Raw genomic sequence first — 10,841 nt, forward strand, 5'->3', positions numbered from 1 at the left:
AAACTGCAGTGCGGAGGACTATATTTGTTGTGTGATATCGATTATCAGATAAGACTCTTTGTGTTTCAGTTCAAGACTTTAAAGGACTTGGCCTACTATGACTCAAACTGAAATACCCTATCCTGTCTCAGGTAAATGCAATTTCCACTCCCCTGTACATCTCTCCCCTGTATCTTTCCCACATCTGGAAAAACGTTAACATTTCAATCTCTCTGTGTGCCCTAACTGGCACTCTTCCTGCCTCAAACATCTCTGAAGTCTTATAGGTGACCGAAACAGTTGTGGCGTATCTGTCAATTAGTGCTAAATACTTCAGCTTGGTAAACACAAATTACCCAAAGGGAAACAACATGTAAAAGATTCCTGTCTTTCATTTAATCTTGAGCAGGAACAATTTCACTGTATTATCCTCACAGCAGATATCTACTTCCGCATAATAGGTCTGTGCAATATTTTTATGTGCAAAAAAAATACATTTTTCAGATTTACCTTGCATGCTGGAGATATTAACCAGAATGAAAGGAGATATTTGCATGTATCTTTTATGTACAAAGAGTTAAGACAGAAACTGCAGCTTTTGCATATGAAAGGGAGCTGATTTGGCTCCATGAACCATAGAATGTGATTGTGTTTGAATACAGTGGGTGAACAAAATAAAATACACACCATATGTAAAAGAACTTTTTCTCAAAGATATTATGAGGCAACTAACAGGGTTTCAAAGAGGCTAAATAGTCAGTAACTAAATTGCAGGTGGTTTGGGCTAAAAAGTATTTAATGTATCAAAGAGAACAGTCTCAAAAATCATAACAGCACGTGCCAGACAGATGAACCTTATCAGCAATGAGGAACAGTGATCACATATCGAAGCTCACAGGCAGGGTTAGAGAGACAATTAATTCATTGAATAGTTGCTAAACACCACAGGAGTAGAACCTTAAAAAATGACGACAGAACTGAATCAGTACCTTTGTGATCCAGCCTCAGCAAACACTGTATGTTGTGAGTCACAAGTTGGAGTTTGAGGAGAGCACTTGTATCAGTGCACAAAGAAGCATGTCTTAGTGTAAATACCACCAAACCTGGAAAGAATAACATGGTCGAAAGAATCATCCTTCAAGTTTACATTTGGAGGAAGCCAAAAAAAAAGCCAATGTGTTTTGGTAGGGGGGTCATCTTGTGAAAGTAATTTGGTCCAATGATTCCTCTTCATGGTCATGCAATGGCCAAGGGATATGAGGCCATTTTACAGGACCAGTTATACTTTATGGTGCAAACACTGTAAAGCCTAGTTCATACTTCATTATTTCCGGGTATTTTCGGGCCTTGGACAGTCAGGTGCGTGGAATCTTGTGTTCATACTACATGTGTCTGTGGACACCGATGGTCGCAGTCAGTGCTGGTACACAGCAGTGATGTTCCACCAGGCCAGGAGAGGGCAGAAATATTGCAACAAACCAAAATACAAGCAGTGTAGTGAAACGGGTAAACTTTTATGAACAGTGTTAAAGTTGCTAGATTTCTTTGGAACATTTTATGAAACATACTAACATTCTCAAGACTATAAGAGCATTTCTCAAACTAGTTCATGCATACAGCACAGCATGATGGTTTAGATGCAAAAGCCTGTAACTTACCCAAAACAATTAAAGCAAATAATTCCACCAATGAATTAGTCAATACCACCAAAATGTCTTAAGAATTTTAAAGAGAAACAATTTTTAATTGTTTCAAAGCAATCAAGAAAATCTGTAACTGTTTTGGGTGAGATATGGCCTTTTGCAGCTAAACTATAGTGTTTTGCTATATGCATAAACTGTTTTGAAAAATGCTCTTGGTCAGGAGCATGTTAAGTATGTTTCATGAAATGTGCTGAAGCGATCGAGAAAAAACTGTATTCATGCCAAAGACACCAGTTTCAACATTGCATTACAGTGACAACAGGACCATGAGACACATTTGTCTGAAACGTAATTTTTACATATACAGTTGCTCCTCCAGATTTGTAAATTTAACATTCGCAGTTTTGGTTATTTGCGACTTGGCCATGAACAATTAAATGGGAATATTTTTGTACTATATGCAAGTCAAAAATGTATAAACAATACTGAAAATAATTTGGATCACAAAACATGATATACTGTATAAGTATCAGTGTTATTTAATATTTGTTAGTGTACGTGCATACTAGATCTTTAATATCAAAACTTATTTTTGGTAACAAAAAAAAAAGAACCTACACATCTTGGCTTTGCCATGGCGACACGTCTCACTCACATATGTGTCTGTGACAGTGGAATCTCACGTTTCTCACAGTAACTTCTAAAGTTTTCAGTGTCATTAATTTTGTATTTTTAATAATAGGTCCAAGTATTATTTGCAAATTTTCTACATTAGTTGGGATCTTCCACCTGTAACCCTCACCAGTGTGAAGGGGTGACTGTATATCCATCCATCCATTTTCTCTACCCACTTGTCCTATATATAAATATAAAACATAAAATCCTTAGTGCAGCTCAGTGGGGAGCACTGTGACCTCACACCTTCATGGTGATTGTTTTATTATTTATTCTGGAGCAGACAGAAAGCAGAAAGAACAAGGTGTCAAGGTCAGCACCTGTCTGCCCCAAACTTTTGTGTCTCTTCCCCTTTTGGCCAGCAGGTGTCACTGGCCATCATGTCCTCCCTGTGTCCTTCAAGCCCTTAGTGAGTTTCCCCAGCTCCCCAGATTGCCACACAGCTCAATGGACTGAGTGTGTGGCACAGTGGCTGTACCCTTCAGTCTTGGCTCACCTGTCTTGTTTGTTTATTGTTTTTTCTGTTTTTCCTAGTGTATTAGTTTTTCTGTATTAGTTTCTTTCTCCTAGGTTTTCCCTGCTTGTGTTCTGTTTTGTTCTTTTCTGGTTTTGTTGAATTATTCTTGTGTTCTATCATGGTCTATGAGGGCATGCTTTATTTGTAGCGCTTTTCCTTCCGTTACTGGCGTTTCAGAGTAATTCGGTACTTTTTGGCTGAAACCACCTATTGTTCGGATAGGCTGATTTAGTCGCATGACATTGATGGGTTATAGTTCAGAGAGTGTAATGAGGAAATGTTTTTTGCCTTAACATGCCATGCGTATCTTTCTTTTCACTGTTTGTGCCTTGGAAAAGGATCGCCTGTGAGTTGAATTCATATACAGTATAAAATCGATTCTACTATTATGCAGCTGTTCATAAAACGAGCTTGATGTGTTATATTAAAATAGTTTATTTACACAGAAATGCTGCTGAGGTTAAATTAACAGTGAACGACAGCTGTATACATTAGCTACGAGTTATATACAGCTATTTATACAACCTTTGAGTATAATATTTGTACGCTTATAATTTCATAGCTATTATTTACATTATCATATATGTTTTCTAAATAGCAATCAGTGATTAGTCCTATGTTTTTCTGTATTTCAGTTTTACAAATTGTTCTTGAGAATGAAGACAAGAGTAAAGATCATTCAGTTTTACTTTAGCTTCTGACTTTCTCTGAAGCTTGTTCGCTATCTGTCGATTTGTGTACGGACACACACATTGAGGACAGAATAATAGAAAAGTGTTTTCACAGCGGGCACTTCAGCATCAAGGAAAACAGGATATTGTGCGAGCATACCCCCGTGCTTGCAAAAGCCTCCATGTCCAGATCTTCTCATAAATCTTTGGAGGAGTTTGTTATGATGTGTTCTAATCTAGTGACGCTAGATTAGAACAGTCATCTGACATGGATCATGGTCTTGCAGAAAAGGGCACGGGACAGAAAGCAAAATGACAATGTTCCACCTCAACTAAATCTTCCTCCGCTAGCAGGGCAACAGTAAGAGCCCGTGCTAAAGTAGAAGCTGCACGTGCTCGTGCTGCTTTCGTTCAGTGAGAAGCTGAATTAAAAATAGCAGAGGCAATTCTAGCTGCTGAGTTGAAAGTGGAAGAGGCTCGTTGTCCTGCAGATGTGAAAGTCAAAGAGGCACACATAATAGCTGAGTTGTCAGCTTTGGAATATGAGAAAGAGGTTGCAGTAACTTTGTCAGAAGCTGAAGTCCTCGAGGCAGCAGTTGTACTCAAAGGTAGAGAGGGCAGTAGAAGTCAACATGATACAGATCACGTTGCTATGCAGCACACCCGTGATTATGTTGAACGCCACTCCAAGCTACATTTTAGTGAAACAGAACCTCCAGAACTCAAACCATATACACCATCCTTGTTGCCACTCATCAAACCTGAAAGCCAAATGAGTAAATGGATGAATACCACTTGGCTCGGCAGTGGTGCTTCTCTGATCTTATCGAAGAGTGATGTTCCTGCAACACAACAGCCTGAGAGGGTAACGTCAGTAGTTCACCAATGCACCATCAGGGGCGATAAAAACCACAAAGCACAGGAACTCAAAAGGCGAAAGCCAGCAGTTAGTTACCGGCTAACTGCTAACTTCTCCCTCGCTCAACTGGCCACCCCCTCTTTCAACAGGATGCCTTTAAAGCCGCATATTGATGACAGGACTGGTATGAGTGACATCACAAGGTACTTAATGCGACCATGAGCTTGTGAGCTCTGGCATCATCAAGTTCAACGACCGCCCAGAAAGCTATTGGGCATGGAAGTCCTCGTTTTGCCATGCCATTGAGGGCTTAACTTAAGTGCCAACGAAGAGCTTGACCTCTTAACAAAGTGGTTGGGAAATCAGTCCTCAGAACACGTCATAAGGATCCGTTATGTTCACGTCGCTAACCCTGCCATAGGCTTGAGGATGGCCTGGAACCGCTTAGAGGAGTACTATGGCTCCCCCGAAGTAATCAAGAGAGCACTCTTTGAGAGAATAGAGAACTTTCCTAAAATCAGCCCCACGGATCCCTTAAAGCTCAGGGAGCTGGGAGACCTGTTAAGGGAGTTAGAGTCCACTAAATATGAAAACTACTTACCTGGGCTGTCATACCTGGACACCGCTAGAGGAGTCAACCCTATTGTAGAAAAGTTGCCACATGGTCTGCAAGAGAGGTGGTTAGCTCATGGTTCTCAATACAAGGAGCAGTATAATGTCTCTTTTCCTTCATTTGCATTCTTCACAGACTTCATATGTAATGAAGCACACCGAAGAAATTACCCTAGCTTCACTCTCTTAATGGTTCCTGCAGTCTCTTCAAACAATTTTGAGATTTTCTACAGGTCCACCAAAACCTGAACGAGTGGAAAGGAGACTGAGATACATCAAAGGTCATGTGTCCGCTCATAAGACTGAAGTTGCAATGTGGTAGAAAAATTATAAATCAAGCACTTAGAATAAAAGTCTGGACCTCTTAGTTTGGTGAGTAAAGAAAATCTCTTTTATTCCAGCAAGTTCAGCAAAGCGCTCCCATCACACTCTGGCACTCGGTACCAAGTCACCCCCGGCACACAGAGCAACCAGTAGATAAACCATAACTCCCAGGACTTCTAAGTCCTGATTGGTCATGAAGCATCAACAAACTAAGCTGAAACGTATAACAAACACAATTCTCCCGCTCCATTGGTTCACCTTGGTAGCAAGGTAAAGTCCACCCATTGTACGGAACTTACTGGAGACAGCCTCGGCTTCTAGACTCTACATGAGATATGTATATAGATATTAATTATATGACACTAATGTTTGGGTGTTCCATTGATTAATGATTAACACATTGACGTATTGTCTCTGAATCACTGAAAATACATGGTTAACATATGATTAGTATGATTAACATAAGTATGATTAACATGATGCAATCAATTGTGTAACATATTATATTGACTACTAAAACTACTTTAATAAGCTATAACTCTTCGTGCACCAGTTGAGGCGGCTTCAAGTCTCTTCCTGCAAGTGGTTTCTCTCCCCCCCTTTGCTCCACTGTCTGCCTCTGCAAGGTCTGAGCTTCTGCGGAGCCAACTGCAGGCAGCTATCACAAAGCGAGGTCACATAGTATTCAAACAATCTCTTCTGGCCTAAGGCCTAAGACATAACAGACCCAATATGCCTCCCCTCCCGGGCCTACTAATGTCCAATTTTACTTCCACAGCAACACAGTGCTCAGCGTCCCAGTTAGACAATTCAAGTAACAAACTGAGCGATGTTGACAAGCAATGCCCCATCCATAAAAAACCCATCCTTTAAAAAAGTACAGAGGTTTTCAGAGCAAGTCACTGGAAGAGCACAAGGCCTTCCTTAAAGTGAATGGTATTTGCTTTAGGTGTTGCTCTACTACGGCTCATCTTGCGAAGAATTGTGAAGCAGCCCTGAAGTGCAAAGAATGTGAGAGTGACGGACACATTGCAGCACTTCACCCTGGACCTGCTCCATGGGACGTTAGAGACCCCCCCTCTGTGCATGGTGGGGAGGGTGCAGTAGAGGCACCTCAGTTAGCAGTCACCTCCAAGTGTACGGAAGTTTGGGCATTTTTCCACCGCACCAGGTACCGTACTTTCGGTACTTCCAAAAAAAAAATCAGCCCAAAATTAAAACTAATAGTTTAGGCTGTAAAATGCGCTTTATGGTTATGTCATGTTATGTCAGCTTCTATCACAGTATAAGACTCAGTAATATCCAAATTGCATGAATGCTGCCATCATTTACGTTTACGTAGGTACACTTACTTTGGCTAAGCCGATCAAGGCAGTAAGAATTAGCTTACTGCTAATTCAGTCTTTTGAAAGCAAACAAATTATTTAATTATGTTTTTTGATTTTCAAGCAGCATTGTTCGGTGTTTCGCGTATGCCCCGTTTCTTCCAAGTGGCTTGGTATTACGGTGTTCCAGGCAATTCAGTTTCATTATTACATGTGAATACAGTATTGTTATTAGTACCGAGGCCCAGAGTTGCTGTATACCTGTTTTAACAGGGGGGAACCAAATATCATGGATGTCAGGGAATAATGTTTATCCTAATATTTAGGCAAAGATGTATGTGAGATGTCTGAAAATCACTCAGGTACATTATTACATGTGAATACAGTTGATCGTCATGCATAATATAGTCTTATAAGCAATACTATAACATTTTCATCAAGAAATATCTTTATCCAGCGAATTAAATAATTTAATTTATTATCTGTAAAAACAAAAAACATCGAAAAGGCATGTGATGTTTTGAAATATATGGCTTGTTTACCTCAAGAGCTTCATAAAAAGACATCAAAACAACAGCGAAACCGTGTACAAATCATAGCGCGACAGGGGAAACATAGGGAAACTGAATTTCCCGGAACAGCAAAAACTTTTTTATTTCGAGTCGTGCCATCCAAATCCCGCTGGATCTGTTCATCCGACCATATGGCGATTAAAGCCTGTGTTTCCTCGTTTGTCCATCCTTCCATTTAACTTTTTTATATTTTTGTTTCTACTGCTTTTTATTTTGTTTCTCGCTGTTTGCTGTGTGTTTCAAAAGATGGCGGTTGTATTTTGTGTCTCAGCAGCAGGCTATTTGTATAACCAATCGACAGCAAATACTTTTGCAAGTCCCACCCCAAAGTACCGAAGTACCAAAGAAGTACCCCAGCTGGTTTGGCACTTTCGGTACTGGAACTTTCGGTACTGGTACTCGACCGGAAGTCAATGGAAAAGTGAAAGTACCGTACCGAAAGTACCGTACTTTGTGCAGTGGAAAAACGCCCTTTGTGACAGAGGTAGGGAACCTAGGTCCTGTTCTAAGATCTGCCTGGTGAGAGTCTATTGCAAGGCACGTCCCGATAAGGCCTTTAAGGTGTATGCTATTCTGGAAGATCAAAGTAACAGGCCGTTAAGTCAAAATTCTTCAACCTCTTTCAGGTTAAAGGGTCAGAGTCACCATATACTCTTCACACATGTGCAGGAGTCACTGAATAGTCTGGGAGAAGAGCAACAGGATTCATAGTGGAGTTATTGGATGCTGAACCAATGCAACGGGGGCGTCTGCCTCTGACTTCCGCGGAGAGACGACGCCGATATCAGCAATGCCTCTGTCTGTATTGTGGGGAGCCACAGTCCCATCCGGCCACCGCTACCAAAGGACTCTGCACAGGTGGGCATATCTGTTTTCCTTGATATAACCCAGAAACTGATGACTGTCCCTTTTGTGTTACGGTGGGGCCTTCGGAACGGAGGCTGCATATGCCTTTCTGGATTCCGGTGCAGCAGGGAACTTCATCGACCAGGCCTTCTCTCATCGGTTGCACCTGCGAACCGAGCGACTGACCACCCCAATAACGCTGTTGGGAGTGCACGGACAGCCTCTCCATGCCAAGCAGGTTACTCACCGCACTTGCCCAGTGGAGCTGCAGGTGGGGTTGTTGCATCGCAAAACCATTTCTCTTTTAGTCCTTCCATACTCTCGTGATCCCCTGATCCTCGGCCTCCCCTGGCTCCACTTGCACAATCCCGTGGTGGATTGGCGGACCGGGGAATTGTCCGCATGGTCAGACAGATGTTTCACCCAATGTTTGGCTCTGCCCTATAACGCAACCTCTGTATAGTCCATAACCCGAAAACCTGTCCATAGTGCCGTCGGAATACGGGGACCTGCTAGACGTATTTAGCCGTGCCAGGTCTTTCTGATTACCACCTCACAGAAGCTGTGATTGTGCTATCGATTTCCTTGAGGGGGCACCCTTGCCCAAGTCCCGACAGTTCGCTTTGGCCCGAACGGAGGAAGACGCTATGGACACGTATGTTCGAGAGGGATTACAAAGGGGGATTATTCGACCCTCCACATCACCCGTAACTTCCGGGTTTTTTTTTTATCAAAAAGAAGGACGGAGGGCTTCGGCCATGTGTAGATTATCGAGCAATAAATGCCATAACAGTGAAGCGTCGAGAACCCCTACCTCTGATTCCTGCTGCCCTTCAACAGCTCCGATCCGCGTCAATATTCACAAAACTGGACCTCCGGAGTGCATACAACCTTATCCGTATTCGGAAAGGGGTATTCATGGTATTAATGGAAGACGTCCTTTGTAACCAGCTCTGGTCAATACGAGTACAGGTTATGTCTTATGGTTTGGCAAACAGCCCGTTTATTTTTCAATCATTTATGTATGAGGTGTTCAGAGATATGTTACATCGTTATGTAATAGTGTACATTGATGATATCCTCATTTATTTTAATTTCTATGAGCAGCATGTTGAACATGTACGGAAGGTACTTCATAGATTAAGAAAAAACGATTTGTATGTCAAAGGAGAAAAATGTGTTTACTGTATGTATTGGTGTCAATATCATTAATGTAAATTAGGAACAATAATGGTCCTAAAATTGAACCCTGCGGTACCCCACTATGAACGCAGGCCCACTGCGACATTGTGTCTCTAATAACTACCCGCTGCTTCCTGTCTGTTAATCAGTTTTCAATCCAAGCTGCTACAGTTCCTAAAACCCCTGCAGCTTTGAGCTTAAGCAAGAGCCATTTGTGGGGGACAACATCAAAGGCCTTCCGGAAATCTAAGTAGATTATGTCGTAGGCCTTTTTGTGATCAATTTCTCTTGTAGCTTCCTCAAAGAACTCAAGTAGATTAGTTAAACAGGACCTACCTCTCCTTCATGTTGGCTGTCCCTCAGAATGTTATTTGAATCCAGGAAATCTACCATTTTCACTTGGATTATAGCTTCCATTACCTTTCCAGTTGTGCAAGTTAAACTGATTGGCCTATAGTTTGCTGGATTACTTCTATCCCCTTTTTTGAATATGGGTGTTATATTAGCATGCTTCCAATCAGAAGGTACCACACCAGTAGATAAGGATTTCTGAAATAGTAATGTTAAAGGTTGGCTAATAATATCCCTCATCTCTTTTAAAACTATAGGTAAGATGCCATCAGGGTCCAGCGATTTATTTATTTTGAGCTTAGCTAGGCTTTGTACCACATCAACATCAGTTATACATATATTGGTCATAGACGACGCTGTATTTGTACTAAATGGTGGCAGGTTACTTGTGTTCTCTATTGTGAACAGCCGTGTAAAATAATCATTAAACTCATTTACTGTATTAATTTCATTTTCCATTCTAAGACCCTTACTATCCTGCAGATTAGTGATTTCAGCTTTTAGAGCTCTTTTGGAGTTAAAATATTGGAAGAAACTTTTAATGTCATCCTTAGCCTCCAATGCAATCTTCCTTTCTACATTCCTCTTAGCAAGTCTAATGTTATTTTTTAACTCAACCTGTAGACTGCTTTATTTTGAAATTGTTAGTTAATTTCCATTTGTGGAAGAGAGCCCTTTTCCTCCTCACTTTATTCTTAATTTCCGTAGTAAACCACCTTGGCTGCAGTTTCCTAGATTTAGTTTTGCTGGAAACAGGTATGAAGTTTTCTTGCACTTGCAACAGCATGCTTTTAAAAAAATCCTATGCCTCTTCAACAGTTTTACTGTTTAACTCCATCCAGTTTACAGTTTCTAGTTTCAGTCTCATTCCATTAAACGTAGCCTTCCTCATATTGTATATTTTTGTTTTGGACTTTGCTCTTCAGACACTAAAATTAACCTCAAATTTAATCATGTTGTGATCACTACCGTCCAGTGGTTCTAAAACCTCTAATTTTCCAATCCTATCCTGGTTGTTAGACAAAACAAGATCAAGAAGGTCATCTCCCCTGGTAGGGGTATTAACAAACTGTGTAAAAAAACAATCCTGTACTAATTCCACCATCTCAAGTTCATTTACAGAAGAGCCAGAGACTATGTCTTCTGTTCTGTTAGTTATATCATTCCCCTGTTTAGTTTTGACCCCTTGTGGTCTGTTTTGTTTGTAGTGTTCCCAGTGTTTTCAGTTCCTGTAATAAACACCCTGTTGTCTTGTGGAACCGCAAGTGGATCATCACCTTCCTTT

General features: G+C 41.0%; 1 long non-coding RNA gene across 1 annotated transcript; it reads left to right on the forward strand.

Annotated features, from left to right (window-relative positions):
* Positions 1-3,055: 3,055 nt before the first annotated feature.
* Positions 3,056-10,815, forward strand: LOC140590854 (uncharacterized). Its single transcript, XR_011991711.1, has 2 exons — positions 3,056-3,160; positions 3,450-10,815. It is a non-coding gene; the product is annotated as an uncharacterized lncRNA (long non-coding RNA).
* The last annotated feature ends 26 nt before the right edge of the window (positions 10,816-10,841 follow it).

This window comes from Paramormyrops kingsleyae, chromosome 5, assembly GCF_048594095.1.
Source record: "Paramormyrops kingsleyae isolate MSU_618 chromosome 5, PKINGS_0.4, whole genome shotgun sequence".
NCBI lineage: Eukaryota > Metazoa > Chordata > Actinopteri > Osteoglossiformes > Mormyridae > Paramormyrops > Paramormyrops kingsleyae.